This window comes from Ictalurus furcatus, chromosome 25 (genome assembly GCF_023375685.1).
Source record: "Ictalurus furcatus strain D&B chromosome 25, Billie_1.0, whole genome shotgun sequence".
Lineage (NCBI taxonomy): Eukaryota > Metazoa > Chordata > Actinopteri > Siluriformes > Ictaluridae > Ictalurus > Ictalurus furcatus.
This window is the reverse complement of record NC_071279.1, coordinates 20,110,253-20,131,008: the sequence shown is the minus strand read 5'-3', so window position 1 is coordinate 20,131,008 and position 20,756 is coordinate 20,110,253. Positions and strand designations below refer to the sequence as shown.

At 38.2% G+C, this 20,756-nt stretch overlaps 2 pseudogenes; both read right to left on the bottom strand.

Annotated features, from left to right (window-relative positions):
• Positions 1–324: 324 nt before the first annotated feature.
• LOC128601493 (gastrula zinc finger protein XlCGF7.1-like) lies at positions 325–10,214 on the bottom strand (annotated as a pseudogene).
• A 1,146-nt stretch (positions 10,215–11,360) lies between these two features.
• On the bottom strand, positions 11,361–19,912 carry LOC128601516 (zinc finger protein OZF-like; annotated as a pseudogene).
• Between the last annotated feature and the right edge of the window lie 844 nt (positions 19,913–20,756).

Sequence of the window (20,756 nt, the reverse complement as noted above, 5' to 3'; positions counted from 1 at the left end):
TTACATACTACAAGATGTTTACCTCATTGGTTTAACATCACCTTGTTATTTCAGCTTGTCACATCATTATTATTCCTAAATTGCCCCTATCCCAACTTGTTTGAAAGGTTTTACAGGCATCAATTTCGAAATAAATGTTTGTATTTTTAAAAATGGTCTTATAGGGTTTCTGCTTGAATACAAATCAAATTAAATTTACAAATTACTGCTTTCTGTTTTTATTTGCATTTCATTTACCATCCTAAATTTTTGGAATTGGGATTGTGTAAAAATGCATATAAACCATATAAGAAGCTGAAAACCCTAACGGATTCGGTCTCTTCCTGAAATCTCTAGCATGCTGTAGAAATCCTTTCACAATATAAGCAGTGAGCTCCATGGGATCCTAAGGAGGAATGGTGACAATAGTAATTCCTAGCTCTCCGATTGGACAGGAGTCAGGTTTTATACATTGTCGTGGTTATTTTCACCTTAACCTGCTCGAAGCAGCTTAGCCAAGTAGAGAAAGTTGCCACTGTGGTCTACCCAGATTAAAAGAGAGCCATCTTTGTGGTACAGATAAACCATAATTTAATCACAAATTAGCTCGCTAACTCTTCATGGTACACCCCTCTGGTGGTTGCCTGTGCAGTTGTGTGTTAAAGGTACCTGAATAAGTAAATCCCAAATCAGTTTCTATGCTATATGAATGCGTTGGTGTTGTATGAGATTACTCTGCTGATTAAAACTCTTCCCACACTGTGAGCAGTGATGAGGCTTTTCTCCACTGTGAATGCGCTGATGAACTTTGAGATTACCTTTATCTGTAAACATCTTCCCACAATGTGAGCACTTATACGGTTTTTCTCCTGTGTGAATATGCAAGTGTGTTTTGAGATGACTCTGTTGATTAAAACTCTTGCCACACTGTGAGCAATGAAACGGCTTTGCTCCATTGTGAATGCGCTGATGTACTTTGAGATTACCTTTTTCTGTATCTTCTCACACTGTGAGCACTGATACGGCTTTTCTCCTGAATGAAAGCGCTGGTGTCGCTGTAGATTATTGTGCTGGGAAAATGTCTTCCCACACTGGAAGCAGTGATAAGGCTTTTCTCCTGTGTGAATGCGCTGATGTAGCTGGAGATTTCCCTGTCGAATAAAATTCTTACCACACTCTGAGCAGTGATACGGCTTTAATCCTGTGTGAATGCGCTGGTGTAGTTGGAGATTACTCTGTCGAATAAAACTCTTACCACACTCTGAGCAGTGATATGACTTTTCTCCACTGTGAATGCACTGGTGTCTTTGGAGATTATAGTGTTGGGCAAAACTCTTCCCACACTGTGAGCAGTGATGCGGCTTTTCTCCTGTGTGAATGTTCTGGTGTCGTCTGAGATTGCTCTGGTCAGTAAAACTCCTCCCACACTGAGAGCAAGGATAGACTTTCTCCATTTGCTGATCAGAGGGGCTACTGTTGCGAATAACAGATATTGTTTGCTGAATACTGGAGCTTCTTGTGGTTGTAAGATTCTCATATTTTATCTCTCCTGACTTTATCAGTCTTCCATATTCCTTGTAGTGGCATCTTCTGATATGTTTGTGGAGGTAAATTTGAGAAGTATAGGAAAGTGAACACCAGGAGCAGAAGAAGACTCGTACCTGGGTATCGTTCATTTCTGAAGCAGAAAATGGCCAGCATTAGAAACTCACTGTAAAATAGATACTAAATAATTAACCTATTTGTAGCAAAAAAATAAATAAATAATGGAACTAAGGATTTCTGATTTGTGGATGATCAGAGGCAATTAAAAATATAGCCTATGGTGAAGATAAATAGAGCGTGGCTAGGTCATACAGTGTGATACTGCCAGTAATGTAAACACTAGAGCTAAGACAACCTCTAGTAACCTTTTTAGCAGATTCTAAGGTACCCAAACAAGGCCACAAGAGAAAAAAAAAATTGATTTACATAAAGTAATGTTGAGGTAAGTTCTGGTAGCCCTACTAGGCTAACTATGCCACATGATGCTATAGACCTGGGATAATGTGTAGGTTGATCCCACGCCCATGCCAAGCAATGTTAGGTTATGCATTTAAACCCTGTACTCTAAAGGGGAAAAAACAAGGTATAACAAAAATAATATGGGGGTACCATATTATATACATCTGGCTTAAGACACATCTATTCATGCCTGTAAAGAAGGTGACACTGGGCTAAATATAGGGTCATATAAGACCTGCGTGAAATTGGCCCCCCCACCAACGCAAAACATCGGCAGAATAGTCTCAATCGTTTGTGCTTCGTTTGTGCCGTAAATTTTTTTGTTTGTGCTGCTTCGGTTCTGGAGATATTAAAAGAATATTCAAAGGTCATTCTGGGGTCACTCAGCCCCCCCACATGCTCCAAATTCACTCCAAATAGTCTCAGTCGTTTGTGCTTCATTTGTGCTGATAAAAGTTTAGTTTGTGCTGCTTTCATTTTTAAAATATTAGACATTAAGTTCTATGAGATGACGTCACCAGCCCCCCACATGCTCCAAATTAATTATCGGCACAAACGAAGCACAAATGATTGAGACTATTTGGGGTTAATTTGGAGCATGTGGGGGGGCTGAGTGACCCCTGAATGACCTTTGAATATTCTTTTAATATCTCCAAATCCGAAGCAGCACAAACGAAGCGTTTATCAGCTCAAACCAGTACAAACAAAGCACAAACAAACGATCCTATTTGGAGTGAACCTGGAGCATGTGGAGGGCTGGTGACATCACCGCAACATAATTAAATGCATAACATTTTAAAAACGAAAGCGACACAAACGAAACTTTTATCGGCACAAACCGGCACAAACGAAGCACAAACGATTGAGACAATTTGGGGTTAATTTGGAGCATGTGGGGGGGGCTGAGTGACCCCAGAATGCCTTTGAATATTCTTTTAATATCTCCAGAACTGAAGCAGCACAAACGAAAATTTTTACGGCACAAACCAGCACAAACGATTGAGACTATTTTGCTGACGTTTTGCGTTGGTGGGGGGGCCAACTTCACACAGGTCCATATAAGCTATTAGGGTTGATTAATCAAAATAATCAATAATGATGTAGAATATAAAAAATACACAATTTTTATAAGCATGTCATTTACTTAAGAAATAAGAGAAACATAAGAGTGTACAGGCCTCTGTTTCTGGGTAGAATGTAGTACCATAGTAATCTGCTACTACTATTGCACCACACAGCACTGTTTGCTAAACTGTTTTTAGGGCCAACACTGTTGAAACAGTTTAAGAACAAAAAAAAACTAACCCAACTGATTTCACTTGAATCATACAGGCTTCTTGCCAAGATAATAATAAGCACAGCCTTGCACATCATTATAGGTTCAGCCCCGGATGATGTTAGCAACATAAACAATGGAAACATAGGTAGACCATATCTAACTGTTCTCAGGATAAGGAGAAGAGAAATACCTGCAGTGGTGCTGCATTGAGCTGCATGGCCAAAGAGCAGAGGAAGCTATCCATCTTAGGCTGCATGTACTCACCAAAGGAACAGGCTAGCTAGCGCGCACACCCTTTGTTGCTTTGGTCCTGCAGTTTTACCATTAAGTGTGGCAAAATATACTGTACACACATCAGACTGCATCAGAACTGGCCTCTACAATTCCAGGCACTCAGGCATGAATCATGGTCATTCCTTCATAGAGAAGAGGTACAGTCCTCAAGATCTACAGAGCTCGAGACAAGGACAAGTTTCTTCTAGATAAGACCAGACCACAAGCTTGTGTTAGCAAACTAAACAGAAGCTAGTTTAGAGGCTTGCCACAGCAATCTGAAATATTGGCAAAAATGATTAACCACATCATGATAAGATGACACACCAAAGTAAGGATGTAGTCATTCTCAAGCAATGGAGCAAATACCAGCAGCAAAAAGTTTAAATGGATTAGATAGAAAGCTATAACACCTCAAACAGAAGTGAGAAGTGTTCTCAACAAGGAGAAAAGCATGAAAACTGAAAGAAGACTGGTGATGAGGGCTTTACAGCTTACATGACCCTCTACATCACCTTCATTACCGGCATGAAAATGCGTCTTCAGCCAGATGGTGAAGGCTTGGCATTCCATTCTTACTGTATCATACCAAGTGAATTGAATGAACAACAAAAAACTAATGCTGTCAGCAGTTTGACTGGCTTGCAACAGCTCTGTTGCTGAAGGTCATCAGGATGTGGATGATACTTGATTTCCAACATGATACAGAAGGTCTTTCCTGAATGGGGGCTCCCATGACCATAAATGTTGCTATTAATAAATTGTATAGCAATTGTATAGCAACAGTCCGAATTAACGTTACAGTAATAGTGTTACTTAACCCCAGTCTGCCCTTGTACAGTGGTAGTCTTCGTCTTCAGACTTTTCCTCTTTTACATGCTTCCTTTCAAATCCTCCATACTGTTGGTCTACATTTTCCACAGAGTTTGATGTCCCATCACCTGAAATGCCACCATTTAAATGCTTTCAGCACAAGTACAACAATGAAGAACAACGTGTTGAAGAACTGGTCCAGTCTAGACCCTAAAACACCCTGCTGTCTTACAGAGATGGTCTTCATTTTCAGGTTCTTCCTTTTTCACATGGTTCTGTTGGCCCACAGGTGTGATGTGTCCCACATAATTAGTTAGTAATTCACCTGAAAATTTCATAAATCAAATTTAAATGTTATAGATTAACGTGAAGTATAAAACAAAAATGGGAAAATATAGTCATGTGGTTCATTCACAAATTAAGTCCTGAAAGTAGATGAAGAGAACTCAAACAAATGAGAAAAATATACTTGGTCATTTATTTATTGAGGAAAATGATCCAATATTACATATCTGTGGATTGAAAAAGTATGTGAACTTCTAGCAGTTAATTTGAAGGTGAAATTAGAGTCAGGTGAATTCAATCAACGGGATGATTATCAGGTGCGAGCGAGTGCCCCGTTTTATTTAAAGAACAAGGATCTATCAGAGTCTGATCTTCACAGCACGTTTGTGGAAGTGTATCATGGTATGAACAAAGGAGATATCTGAGAACCTCAAAAACAAACAAACAAAGAAAAAAAGGTGTTGAAGCTCATCAGGCTGTAAAAGGTTACAAAACCCTCTCTAAAGAGTTTGGACTCCACAAATCCACAGTCAGACAGATTGTGTACAAATGGAGGAAACTCCATGGTTCCCCTCCCCAGGAGTGAAGACCAACAAAGATCACTCCAAGAGCAAGATGTGTAATAGTCCACTAGGTCACACAGGAACCCAGGGTAACTTGTAAGCAACAAAAGGCCTCTTTCACATCGGCTAATGTTAATGTTCATGAGTCCATCATCAGGAAAACACTGAACAACAATGGTGTGCATGGCAGGATTGCAAGGAGAAAGCCACTGCTCTCCAAAAAGAACATTGCTGCCCATCGGACAGTTTGCTAAAGATCACGTGGAGAAATCAGAAGGCTATTGGAAAAATGTTTTGTGGATGGATGAAATGAAAATATAATTTTTTGTTTAAATGAGAAGCGTTTTGTTTGGAGAAAGGAAAACACTGCATTCCTGCATAACCTTATCCCATCTGTGAAACATGCTGATGGTAGGATCATGGTTTGGGCCTGATGCATCTGGGCCTGGACGACTTGCAATCATTGATGGAACAATGAATTCAGAATTAGACCAGCAAATTCTAAAGGAAATTGTCAGGACATCTGTCCATGAACTGAATCTCAAGAGAAAATGGTTCATGCAGCAAGACAACAACCCTAAGCACACAAGTCATTCTACAAAAGAATGGTTAAAGAAGAATAAGGTTAATGTTTTGGAATGGCCAAGCCAAAGTCCTGACCTTAATTCAATAGAAATGTCATGGTACTGAAAGCAAAGGTTCACATACTTTTACACTCACAGATATGTAATATTGGATTGTTTTCCTCAATAAATAAATGGCCAAGTATGATATTTTAGTCTCATTTGTTTAATTGGTTTCTCTTCATCTACTTTTAGAACTTCTGTGAATTTATGATGTTTTAGGTGATATTTATGCAGAAATATAGAAAATTCTAAAAGGTTCACAAACTTTCAAGCACCACTGTAAGAGTAGCCTCTAGTGTGCTATGTTGGCTTACAGAGGTAGTCTTCAGTTTCTTCCTTCTTTACATTTTTTTGAAGGTCCACAGAGGTGATGTGTTCCACAGAGCCTCCACCTGAAGCCTTACTAGTTTCTGTCTGTACATCCCCACAAAGCTAATGACCAAAGAGTAACAACACTTGTTCACAAAAGAAAGTCAACACTACATACCTGTAGTGTTGCATAACACTATAACCTGTAGTGTTGCATAACTGTAGTGCAAGTCAACCTGTGCATAATGAGGACAATAACTCTGGTTTGGTTGAGTAGTATTGCAATCTACCAGGAACGGAAGCCGATTAAGAGAAGAACATTCACACAGCCATGTGAATGTTACTTTTTAAACATCTAAACTAACCAATGCTATGACCTAAAAGAGTCAATTTTTTCTACAGTTATTTTTATTGTAGAAGAAAACCTTTCTTGTATCTGTTCCAATATTCAGTTGTTAAAAGATTTAATAATCAAACAGATCAGAAGTCTACACACATATGGCTAGTACCTAGTAACTAGTACCTGAGAGCCCGCAGGAGCGTGTGGAGGTTTTCTAGAAGAGCATGGTCGGACCTCTGCAGTTTCCATTACAATCTCTTATTATGAGGTCTAAATGGATGTTTGTCTGGAAAAGGAAACCATGGTAAAGGCTAAATTCATAAGCAAAACTGCAGACTCCATTGTAAACTAATACACTTCTTACAAACTATGAGGATAAAAAGGAAACAAGAAGAATACAAATTAATCAGAATCAGTTATCACTTCCTTTATATAAGGAATAAAAATGTATTATAATTAGGCCTGGACAATAATTCAATATCAATATATATCGCGATATAATTTTTTTCAATAACGGTGATTTGACTTTTAAACACATTTCCGATATTTCGATATACATTAAAACATTTGTCACTACTGACGTTCAGGGCGCAGGAGTCAGTTCGTTGTATTCAAGCCGAGGAGAATGAGCAGAACACAATTAGCTACGTGCGTGATGACGTAAACCACAGTCACGCAGCCAGTGCTCGGCAGTGTTAAGATAAGCTCCAACACGGCAAGTTTTAGCTATAAAATGAGTACCCCGACTGCAATACAAATGCGACTGAGCAAGCTTCCACAAGTGAAGAGAAAGCAGACGAAATAGTCGATAAGAGAGGAAAGACTAATTCAGTGGTATGGAAGTGGTTTGGCTATCTAAGCTCTGATAAACTTCAGGTTTCAGTGCGCTGCAAAATGTGTCGGAGAGTGGTGCCGACTAGCAGCAGGAACACATCAAATCTGTTCCACCATCTGAAGCAGTTCCACCCGATAGAATATTCTGAGAGTCAGAAGATGAGGTATCATAAAGGTTTAAGCCAACCTGTCTCTGAAATATCACCGCAACCCACATCCCCATCACCAGCTGTGTCAAAAGAGAAACCGATGCAGCAAACACTGCAATTATTGAAAGTTGCCCAGGCCCCGTAGCAGCAAAGCATCCCCACACCATCACACTTCCACCACCACCATGCTTGACCACAGGTATGATGTTCTTTCTGTAGAATTCTGTGTTTGGTTTATGCCAAATGTAACAGGACCCCTGTCTTCCAAACAGTTCCACTTTCAACTCATTAGTTCACAGAACATTCTCCCAAAAGGTTTGAGGATCATCAAGCTGTGTGGGTTAGCAGTGGTTTTCACCTCATCACTCTTCCATGTTCAAAGAGAACTGAATTGGTTCCTGATGGCCCTGGTGCTGGGGTTTGAACTCACGACATCAGTAGCCCAAGATCTTAACCACTGAGCTAGTAGTGTGGGTGCTCTGCTCATACCCTTGTGGCAGGGGGTATCCTGGTGTTAGACACTACCCCAACAGTTAGAAGGGATAAAATAGATTAATAGTTCTGGATAAAAGTGTGGCTCTTTGAGCATTTGATAATGGCCAGGGTTCCATGTCATTTGGGTCTGCTGTCTAACCCGATAGGCACACGGCAAGCAGTAACATTCAAGTATTTATAGCAAAAAAGTTTCTATGTCACTGCCCACTGAGTTGGCAAGCATATGCATGCAGAATATAATATCTAGCTGTTAGGAACTGCCCGGTGTTCATAGAACAGCAGTAACATTAATATCATTATTGGTGAGTTTCTGCTGGTTATTTGGGTTTGAGGTTGCTGGTCGTCATCACCATCATCATCATCATCATCTGCTGCTATGTTACTCTGCTATTCCGGCTGCTGCTACAGATTACACAATCTGCACAATTCATCCACACACACTCACATTTTACTATTTGTTTTGACCTCTGTTTTGTGCTGCATCATCATTCTGGAGGAACATTATTTCATTCCTCCATACAATATTCAGTCCCCTCCAAAAGTATTGGAACCACAAGGCCAGTGTGTTTGTTTTTGCTGTACACTAAAGACATCTCTGTACACTAAAGACATCTCTGTACCAGATCAAAAGATGAATGAGATTATAGATAATTTCAGCTTTGATTTCCTGATATTTACTTGTAGATGTGTTAAACAACTTAAAATGACACCTTTTGTTTGAACCCACCCATTTTTCAAGTGATCAAAAAGAATGGAACATGTGACTGCCAGGTATTTCTTGTTGCCCAGGTGTGCCCTGTTAGATTAATTGCTTAAAGAATTAACAGCTTTTAATTTCTACTCTTCATTTGAGTCCTAGGTTTCACCTGTGAAGACTATATGTTGTTAAATTCTGATCCATCGTCTCATATTCATCTTTTGATCTCAAACCCAAATGTCTTCAATGTATAGCAAAAACAAAAGAATTGACCTTGCTGTTCCAATACCTTTGGAGGAGACTGTGTAGTTCTGGGATAAAGAAGTTATTCTGGGTATTCTTGAAAATTCCATATAAAATTGTCAGCTGAATCTGTAGTCAATTAAAATACTAAAATTTTTGTGTGTGAGGCTGGTTCATTAATTTTATACTAAATAGGATAAAAAAAAAAACTTTCTTAAAAGGTTCAGAAAAGAGTGCCATAAAACAAACTAATGCTAATTAAATCAGATTAATACAAAAACAATCATCACAATTACTGATCACAATCAGGATAGAATTTAAAATTTACCACAATAAAAATAGAAAACTGATTTTTTTTAACTTTTGGATTTATAAACCTGCATTCTCTTCCATGGATAGGATCTCAAATGTATTTTTTAATGATAATGTTCCTCTTAGTAACATTGCACATTGATGATTAAATGTCAAATATTACCACAATTATTAAATAACAAAAAATAAAAAACTTGTCATAAAGGATTCCAATAACAAACTTTCTATAATATTTTGGAACCATTTCTATAAGATTACTACAGGAATTGTCTTATAGGACAAGATAAATATCCTTTAAGACCACTTCTAAAGGATTTTTTAATTGGATCCAGCTTGTGCTAATATTTAATTGTCAGCACAGTATCTGTAAACTTTAAATATAAGAAATTAACTTTATAAAACTTTGTGTTCCAAGAATTATTACGGATTAAGATGTTTACAGGATGGCTTGATTAGATAGATGATTAAACTAGCCTGATCTACTTGCGGTTTGATTGATTGATTAGAGCGAGAGCGCGAGAGAGAGAATTAAACGGTGATTAAACTACCCAGATCTACCTGCGGATTCAACGGTTTGAACACAGACCCTCCAGCCAATCAGTTGTTGGTTTGGTTTTTTTTACACAAGGGACGAAATTTATTATAGCGTGCGTTAGCCATTTAGCTACATTATATTCGTTTTTAAACCAAGGCTGAATCCCAAATGTCTCCTCTTTGACCATGTAGTGAACTACACAGGTTGAATCGCCACCGGATCATTCTCTATGTACTGCACTTTGAATGGAGGAGGTATCCATATGGGATCGAGCCTCTAACTGATAACAGAACAGCTCAGCTAGTTTAACTCACCTCAGAAAGAACGTAGTGAACATCTTCACATACAGACACAATAACAAGCTTTTATTTTTATATTGATAACAATGTTGATATTAAACCCAATCAGAAATATTTTACGTGGAAATGATTACCGCAGTGAGAAAGCTCAACTGTTCACTCAGAGGGGAAAAATCCTGCACCTCGTCTTCTTCATGTATGAGTTTACAGAGGCGTTCATGTTCATGACACCGCCGCCTGCTGGATCATTCTGTTATTCACAAGTGGGAGACGCTTCAGCGTGACTCACTTAAGGTGGACTTCTCTCCCTGTCCACGGGCTTCAAAAGAAAATTCATACACTGACAAGTAAAAAGTGAAAAGAAGTTAACTAAACAAGTTAATCCAAAAGGCTTTTTAAATTTTATTTAGAATTTGAGCAAAAACATTAACCTAAAAAAGTATTTTCACTGTGCACCTTATATTCCAAGAGATACGCTTATTTTGTGTTCATACATGAATAGAAATTGCATCAAATAGTAATGGGTCCCTACCCAAACCTACCATTCATGTTTAGTGATGATAAAGTTAACCTTATGAAATGCCTGCTGAAACCCGATTTTTACAATGGTGGCCATGTTGCTTAAGCAATCGGGTCATTATGAAATATTCAGTCATGTATTAACTCATAGATGCACCATACCAAATTTGAGCTTGATATGGTTAATGTAGCGGTGTCCAATCTTATCTGTAAAGGGGAATTGCAAGACACCCTATACAATTGTGTGCTTCCACATATGGGTGTGATGGTCAGGTGTCCACAAACCTTTGGGCATATTAAGTTGGGAATGGAGACAATCCATACAGGATTCCATGGAGGTTTTTTTTGTGATTGTTGCCACCAAAAATACCTGTTTTTGTTGTGTCTTTTTTTCATAATTGGGGGGGTTGTAGCAGAAAACTACTTGAATTGGCGAATTGCACACAAAATTGATTTGCATGGTCTTCGCAGTGATGTTTGTTGGTATATGAGACCTTTTAGCTGTACTCATGTTCGAAGCACATGAATCGAAGAGGGCTTTGGCTGAACATGGGTTGTGGCGATGTTACACCATGTATTGGCCCAAATCTTGGAAAATCTATGGTAATTGTGAAAAATTGCAAGCTCCACCGAATATTGCAGAGTTTGCTTGATTTTGCGTTGATTTCTGCAATCGCAAAATCCTGGAGGGACTGATGGAGAGCTTTCTTGCCACAAAGATATGAAATATTTGCAATAACCATATACATAGCTTTTAATATGGTTTGTTAGTGTTGTAAATCTTTCTGAATGACCATCAAAATACTGCAGTTTCATCAGAAGTAAGATACCTGATGAATCAGGAGACCAAGAGCCAGGTTATTATATTAAAAAAAGATGGTTTAATGCATGCTTGAAGACAACCTGGGCATTCTATAGTCTAAACAAATGTTGGACACAGCCAGTTTTTATGTGTGCAGATATCGATGTGTGGGTGCATCTGTACCATATAGATAATGCCCGAGGCTAAGATAGGAGAAAAACATGAACAAGAACAAAACATCATGACCCAAGGAACGGACACATGTGAGTGAACAAAGACAGTTACAAAAAAAATCACATTAAATTTAATTGATCTTAAAATGAATAAATCTTGTATAGATTAACAAATAATCATGGGAAAAAAAGAAAATTATGCCACATAAGCAAAGAGCTACCAGACCATAATTTAATTACGGTGTATAAGAATATGCATTGTATGAGAATTGATCGTTTCATGTTCAAAGTTCCCAGTACACAGATTTTGTTTATTCAAATGATCACATTTTTTGGAGAATTAGACCACAGAAGCCAGGCCACTATGGCTGACTTCAGTGCATTCTCCTGGACTTGCCTCTTACCTAACCCTCTTTGTAAACAAATGCTCATGGACCAGTACTCAGCAGTAGCTAACATTACTAGTGTTCGTTTGAAGCTGTTATAACATATATAATCAAATAGAGCCAAAAATATGTGTATACAATATTTACAAAGTGTGTTCATTGCTAGCTGTCTATTCTATGCATACCGACATAGGTTACTGTTTCCCTGTTTATTTTTGACACATTCATTACATTCATATAAGTGCCTTATACAAATCATGTTAACTGTTAAAGATCGATTTATTATTATAATTATTATTATTAATTTTATATTCAGAAAAAGATTGAATAATGCATCACAGGCTGATGACTCCATGCTGGAGCACTTGGTTATTAAATGCATCTGAATAAGCAAATATCAAATCACTTTCTATGATATGTGAATATGTTGGTGTTGTACTAGTCTACTCTTCTGATTAAAACGTTTCCCACAATGTGAGCACTGATACGGCTTTTCTCCTGTGTGAATATGTAAGTGTCTTTTGAGATGACTCTGTTGATTAAAACTCTTCCCACACTGTGCACAATGATATGGCTTTTCCCCACTGTGAATGCGCTGATGTACTTTGAGACTACCCTTCTCTCTAAACATCTTCCTACAGTATGAACACTGATACAACTTTTCTCCTGAGTGAATGCGTTGGTGTCTCTGAAGATGACTCCTTTGATTAAAACTCTTCTCACACTCCGAGCAGTGATATGGCTTTTCTTCTGAGTGAATGCGCTGGTGTAGATCGAGATTACACTGTCGATTAAAGCTCTTCCCACACTGTGTGCAGGAATATGGCTTCTCTCCTGTGTGAATATACAAGTGTCTTTGAAGATTATTCAGTTGATTAAAACTCTTCCCACACTGTGAACAGTGATATGGCTTTTCTCCATTGTGAATGCGCTGATGAACTTTGAGATGGCGTTTTTCAGTGAACATCTTCCCGCACTGTGAGCAGCGATATGGTTTATCTCCTGTGTGAATATGCAAGTGTGTTTTGAGATGGCCCTGTTGATTAAAACTCTTCCCACACTGTGAGCAATGATATGACTTATCTCCATTGTGAATGCGGTGGTGTACATTGAGATTACCTTTATCTGTAAACATCTTCCTACAGTATGAGCACTGATATGGCTTTTCTCCTGAATGAATGCGTTGATGTCGCTGAAGATTACTGTGTTTTGAAAAACTCTTGCCACACTCAAAGCAGCGATATGGCTTTTCACCTGTGTGAGTGTGCTGGTGTCGTTGGAGATCGCCCTTTCTAATAAAACTCCTCCCACATTCTAAGCAATGATGTGGCTTTTCTCCTGTGTGAGTATGCTGGTGTACTTGGAGATTATAGTGTTGGGTAAAACTCTTCCCACACTGTGAGCAGGGATAGACTCCTTTCTGCATTTGTTTATTAGAGGAGTTACTGTTGGGTGTAACAGACGCTGTTTGCTGAATACTGGAGCTTATTGCGGTGAGATGGTTCTCATGTTGTAACTCTCCTGATTGCAGCAGTCTCTCATATTCCTCATAGTGGTATCTTCTGATGTGTTTGTGGAGGTTAATTTGAGATGTATAGGAAAGTGGACACCAAGAGCAGGAGACCTGGGCAGCATTCATGTCTGGAGCAGAAAATAAACAGCATTAGAAAATCATTGCGAAAATAGTTAACAAATTTTAAGAAAAAGCAATGAATGCAATAAAAGTTCTATGAATTATAGATAATCAGAGACAATGACAAATAGAACTTCTGGTGAAGATGTACAGATAATGGCTAACCAAGTCACACAGAGCAAGCCACCTACTAAGAGGACAGTGCTGCTGCCTCAGCACTGTCCACATTTTAAAAAATGAGCAAAGCTTGGCATGATAACACACATACTTTAAGGTTTGGTCCGGGATGATGTTTGCAACATAAATACTGGAAAAAGAGGTAGACCCTGTCTAACTCTTGTTGGGACCAGAAGATGGAAAATAAACTGCAGTGGTGCAGAAGGACACTCCACACCCAGTTTTTGAGGAGCAGACGGAACTATCCATCTCATGCTGCATGGACTCAGCAACCAAAGGGACAGGCTAGCTAGCCCACATATATTCTGTTTCCACATTTAGGAGGCCATGCACTTTACTATTGAGGCTGAGAACTTGCTCATTATCATAAGCTTCGAGTGCTACTGCTAAGAACAAAGTGTCTGCTCAGGCTTGTACATTTCAGACAGTGCTCCCTGTTTGGCCCAGGCGATGACACACTCGACTTTGTACCCTATATTTACTGTGTTGTTCCACATACATCGACTGAAAAGCAACAATAAATTGATGCCATCAGTTTGGCTGGTTCACAGCTACCACTGTTGCTGAAGATCATCTAGGTGTGGATGACACTTGATTTCCCACAATATACAGGCTGTTCTTCCTGATTGGGAGCTCCAATTACAATAAATGTTTATATTAATACATTATATAGCACAGCAAGAATATGAATGAGTATCAGTGTTACTTAACCCCGGTCTGTTGTTGTACAGAGAGAGTCCTCATCTTCAGACTCGTCCTTTTTTATATGCTTTCTTTCAAATCCTCCACTCTGTTCGCCTACATTTTCCACAGAGTTTGACGTCCCATCACCTGAAATTCCACCATTTACATTTAAATACTTTCAGCTCAAGTAAATCTATGAAGAACAATGAATATTTATGGGGAAACGAGTGTTGAAGGACTACTCCAGTCAGAAATAAAACATAATTAAAATTATACATTACTGAGACCAATCTAGACTCTTGTAGACCCTGATGTCTTACAGAGATTGTCTTCATCTTCAGGTTCTTCCTTTTTCACATGATTCTGTTGGTCCACAGGTGTGATGTGTCCCACAGAGCCTGGCAGCACTTCACCTGAAATTTCATTTATTAAATTTAAATGTTGCAATTTAACATAAAAATGTAAAGTAGAAAACAAAAATCTAAAAAGTAAGTGATGTGGTTCATTCACAAATTATGGTATACTAATATTATTAATGAACAATAGTTTGGACTGTTAGTTGCCATGTTGACTTACAGAGATATTCTTCATGTACAGTTTCTTCCTTCTTTACATTTTTCTGAAGGTCCATAAGGGTGATGTGTTCCAGAGAGCCTCCACCTGAAGCCTTACTAGTTATTGTCTGTACATCCCCACACAGCTAATGACCAAAGAGTAACAACACTTGTTCACAAAAGATAAACAACACTACATATAGATCCCTGAGACTACTGAGTAAATAATAACTTTGGTTTTCCTTGAATAGTAGGACAGAATGCAACCTACCATTGATGAAACTTGATTAAGGGAAGAACATTCAGACAGCCAGGTGAATCACTTAAGTATTAAACATTTAATTACACATATATGGTTAATTGTTACCTGTGAGCCAGGAGGACCAAGAGTGAATGGAGGATTTTTAGAAGAGCACAGTCGAACCTCTGCTGATTCCATTGTAAGTTGTAAGATCTTATGAGGCCTAAAGCTTTGTGTTTCTGGAAATGAAGGCTCTGATCATACTGTAGAACCTACTATAAACTAATACACTTCATAGAGAATTCATGCAGACAGTTCAGTTAGTTTAACTTAGCTCAGGTTTTAAAGTACAGTGTAGTGTACACCCTCAAATACAGCCACAATAGCAGGTTTATGGTTTTAAATCAACCAAATTTGTTATTATACCACCCAGATAGGAATATTTTAATGTAGAAGATGATTACCTCAGTACGAAAGCTCAACTGCTCACTCAGAGGGGAGAAGAAAAAAATCCTGCATCTCCTCTTCTTCTGTTGTGAGTTTAAAGGACCGATTAATGTCCACAGTGCCTCCTGCTGGAGCATAGTGTCACAATACATAAGTATGAGGCTCAAGAACAGGAGCTGCTTCTTTCTATCCATGGGTTTCAAAATAATATTCATACAGTGACAATTCCATATTGAAACAGTTTAACGTTTAATAGTTTTGTTAACTTTTCATAAAGGCTGGCAGCGCCAACATGCTGCCCTCTTAAGTTTCAATCAACAAAAATGTGCTCATGTCCCGGTTCCTATTAATTATTTACACCATTTAATGAATGTCACAACATTATAGAGAGGCCTTTAATTTATGGCATATATAGACAAGCAAACAAACAAATAAACATTCACTTACTTTTACATCTCACTTTCATCAAACACATATTTTTACTTTGTTATTGTGGTCCTCTTGACTGGATCAAGTTCAAGTATTTTTTTTAAATATAATAATTAAATGTAATTTCTACAAGGAATGGCTGATATACATAAACTACCAGAGCTAAGGACAATTCTGGAAAAAAATCTTCAAATCTTTAAATAATAATTCCATTCAATTCATTTGATTTGTATTGTGATTTTTAACAAAAGCAGAGTTGCAGAAATCTAGATATAAAATTTTTATTTAAATGAATCCCTAATGAGCAAGCCAGAGGTGACAGTAGCAAGGAAAAAGTTCCTGAGACAACAAGGGGAAGAAACCTTGAGGGAAACCAGACTCAAAAGAAAACCCATCCTCATCTGGGTGACAATGGGTAGTGTGATTATGAGTCATTTCTCTTCTATAACTGTATATTTTATAGTCAAGCAGTGTGAAGTGTGTTAGAAGGAACTTGAGTATGGCTGTGGTCACCATCAGAATTTTAAGTTTCTTGTACAAAGCTGAAGTTGTCAACTGTTCAGTGATGGAGACTTGAGTGTAAACTGTTCTTAGCGATTACTGTCTTAAAGCAATCTAAGAAAGAACATCCACAGACATCATTAAGGGTGTATGTAATGGTTTGAGAAGATGTACACTGTGAGTGCAAGCAGGGACTCAGGCAAGACCAGCTATGGCAGCATAACTAAAAGAGAGAGCCAAAAGGTAACACAGAAGGTAACATGAGGGCTTGCTAACATGAGGGCGCCCTAGGACATAAAGTGGCCAGTCAATCCACGGTCAAGAAACCTGATTAAACGCGAGAGACTGGAGATGACAGCATCTAAACATCCCAGTTCACCACAATACTCGTGAACCCTCCAGATCTGCTCCTTTACCTAAGAAAAAAGTTATTAACAAAAGGCTTAACTAAACAAGTATGTTTTTATCCTAGATGTAAAGACTGAGACTGCGTCTGAGTTTTGAACACTAACTGGAAGTCTGTTCTATAACTGTGGGTCTTTCTTAGAGAAAGCTCTGCCCCTGCTGTAGCCTTCATTATTCAAGGTACCTCTGAAGAGCCTACAACTTTTGTTCCAAGCAGGCATGGCGGGTCATAAAAGACCAAAAGTTCACCCAGGCACTGCAGTGCCAGACCCTTCAATTCTTCATAATTATTTTTTAATCAATGCAAAATTTTACTGGGAGCCAGTACAGTGTGGATAATATTGGGGTGATGTGGTCATTTTCTGATTCTAGTAAGGACTCTGGCCTGGCATCCAGCCTAGCAACAACAAAAGTATTAACTAGCTTTACTGCATCATGAAACGGCAGTACACAGTATTTCTTGAATTAGCAATATGATGAACGAAGGCTATACTACTATTATTATCTACATAAGCTTCAGTTGAAATACTGGAGACAATAATTACACCAAGGTTTTTTAATTCTGTATCATGTAACTGAAAGGACATACAGAGTTAATCAGCATCCAGTATCTAATGTACTTCCTCAACTAAGCTGCTATCTCTCATCTGGCTTTGTTGAAACATACCAGTGTGTCATCAGCATAATAGTGAAAGTTAATACCATGTTTATGAATATTTGTATTGAGACGTATCATATATAGAGAAAAGAGCAGTGTCCCAGAACAGAGCCTTGGGTAACAGCAAACTTTACTTTAGTGTGCAGAGAGATGTCATCATTTACCTCTACATAATGATCAGTCAAATAAGGCATTTTCTAGTCTATCAAGGAGAATAGTATGATCAGTGCTGTCAAAAGCTGCACTAAGGGCAAGCAACACAAGTAAGGACACATAATCCTAATCAAAGGCCAGCAGTAGGTCATTTACCACTTTAACCAGTGCTTCCTCTTTGCTATGATGAGGCCTAACTCCTGTACTACATGTTATTCCTATGCAAGTATGAGCCTAACTGCTGTACAACCTTTTTTAGGATATTGGAAATAAAAGGGAGATTTGATATTGGCCTATGGTTGGACAACTGACAGGGGACAGGGACAGGCCAGGTTCTTTTAAACCAGGGTTTGATAACTGCCGGTTTAAAAGATTTCTGTACTTAGATTTGATTATATTTAGAAGAGGCTTATATTTAGGATTATATTTAGAAGAGGCTCGGTTGCTTTTGGTAGTAACTGTTTGAAGCAATGAGTAGGTAAGTACACATTTGATGATTTTCATTTGTTTTGCGCCTCCCAAATGTTCTTCTCAGTGATGCAAACACCTCACTTAGTGCACAGTTGTGCACTGAGAAATACAGCTTCTTTTTCTATCCTAGTTATAGCCCGTTTGCGTTGTTCTGTGAAGGGAGTAGTACACATCTTTCTAAGATAACTTCAATTTCTTGCCAATTTCTCACATGGAATAGTCTTCATTTCTCAAACAAAAACTATAGACTGACAAGCTTCTTAAGAAAGCTCTTTCTTTCTGGTCGTTTTGAGACACTGATAAAACCCAGAAAATGCTGATGCTCCAGATACCCAAATAGCCCAAAGCTGGCCAGGTTTATTGCTTCCTTACACAGCACAACGAATTTCAGCTGTGCTAACATAATTGGACAAGGATTTTCAAATGATAATTTAGCCTTTTTACATGATAACTTAACTAATACAATGGAATTAGAACACAGACATGATTGTTGCCTAAAATGAGCTTTGATATACCCATGTTGATATTCCATTACAACCAGTTGATTCCAACTATAATAATTATTTACAACATTTACACTGTCTACACTGTATTTCTGTTCTAATGTTATTTAAGCTTAAAATAAATTGTGATTTTCTTTCAAAAACAAGCCAATTTCTAAGTGATTCCAAATGTTTGCATGGGAGTGTACATACCTTACACAAATCATGATAACTGTTAAAGGTCTGTTTATTCAAAGTTTTGTTTTTTATTTAGAGATCATACATCACAGTCATCTGACTCCATGCTAGAGCACTCAGGTGTTAAAGGCACCTAAAAAAGTAAATCTCAAATCAGTAACTATGATACGTGAATTTGTTGGTGGTGTATGAAATTACTCCTTTGATTAAAGCTCTTCCAACACTCTGAGCAGTGATATGGCTTTTCTCCTGTGTGAACACGCTGGTGTGTTTGTAGATTACTCTGTTGATTAAAGCTCTTCCCACACTCTGAACAGTGATATGGCTTTTCTCCTGTGTGAATGCGCTTGTGTATTAGTAGTACACTCAGTCGAATAAAGCTCTTCCCACACTCTGAACAATGATATGGCTTTTCTCCTGTGTGAACGTGCTGTTGTCTTTGTAGATTACTCTGTTGATTAAAGCTCTTCCCACACTCTGAACAGTGATATGGCTTTTCTCCTGTGTGAATGCGCTGGTGTATTTGTAATACACTCCGTCGAATAAAACTCTTCCCACAGTCTGAGCAGTGATAGGGCTTTTCTCCTGTGTGAATGCGTGTTGTCTGAGATTACTCCGGTCAGTAAAACTCTTCCCACGCTGTGAGCAGGGATAGACTTCTTTCTGCATTTGTTTATTAGAGGAGTTACCGTTGGGTGTAACGGAGGCTGTTTGCTGAATACTGGAGCTTATTGTGGTGATATGGTTCTTATCTTTTAACGCTCCTGACTGTAGCAGTCTCTTGTATTCTTCATAATGGTATCTTCTGATGTGTTTGTGGAGGTCAATTTGAGATGTACAGGAAAGTGAACACGGAGAGCAGGAAAAGGCCTGTAGCTGGGCATCATACATTTCTGGAGTGGAAAATGAGCAGTATTAGAAACTCATTTTGAAAATAAACTATTTTTAGAAAAAAGAATGAATGTAAATAAGGCTCTATAAATAATAGATCAGGCAATGACAAACATAACTTCTGGAGAAGATGTACAGAGAATGGCTAACCAAGTTACAGTGCAAATCTAAAATGTAAACACTAGAGGTAAGCCATCCAGAGCCATATCACCCTGTGGGTCTTGCCTGGTGTCCCACTGACGCTAAGCAGAGTTGAGCCTGGCCAGTACTCTGGATGGGAGACATTCTGGGGTAAACTAAGGTTGCTGCTGGAAGTGGTCTTTTGGATGAGATATTAAACTGAGGTCCTGACTCTTTGTGGTTATTAAAAATCCCAGAACGTCTCAAAGTGTTGGGGTATAACGCTTTTCCCCCATACAATGTAAAGGGCTTTGAGTGTCTAGGAAAGCACTGTATAAATGTAAGGAATTAATTATTATCCATTTATTATGATTTATTTATTTATTTATTTATTTATTTTTATTTTTTTATAGGAGATTCTAAGGGATCCCAACAAGGCCACAAGAAAAATGCTATTGTTGTTTAGACATGATTCCCCCAATTTGTGTTTGCAATTCAGCATGCAGCATGATTGGCTGAGGTGCTGGCTTAATGCCAACCCTACATGCTGTATAATCAGCATACAGCTGTTGGCTCTTTCAGCAAGACGAGGAAAATATAAATGAACGTTTATTATATTTGAATAACCTTAGCTTATGATTATTATTTAGGAAAACTTTACTGTAATACAAGTCAATAACGTTTTATTGCCCACGAAGTAAAACCCACCTAAACTGTGCCCAACACATACAGTATCTCAAAAAGTGAGTACACCCCTCACATTTTTGTGAATATTTGATTATATCTTTTCATGTGAC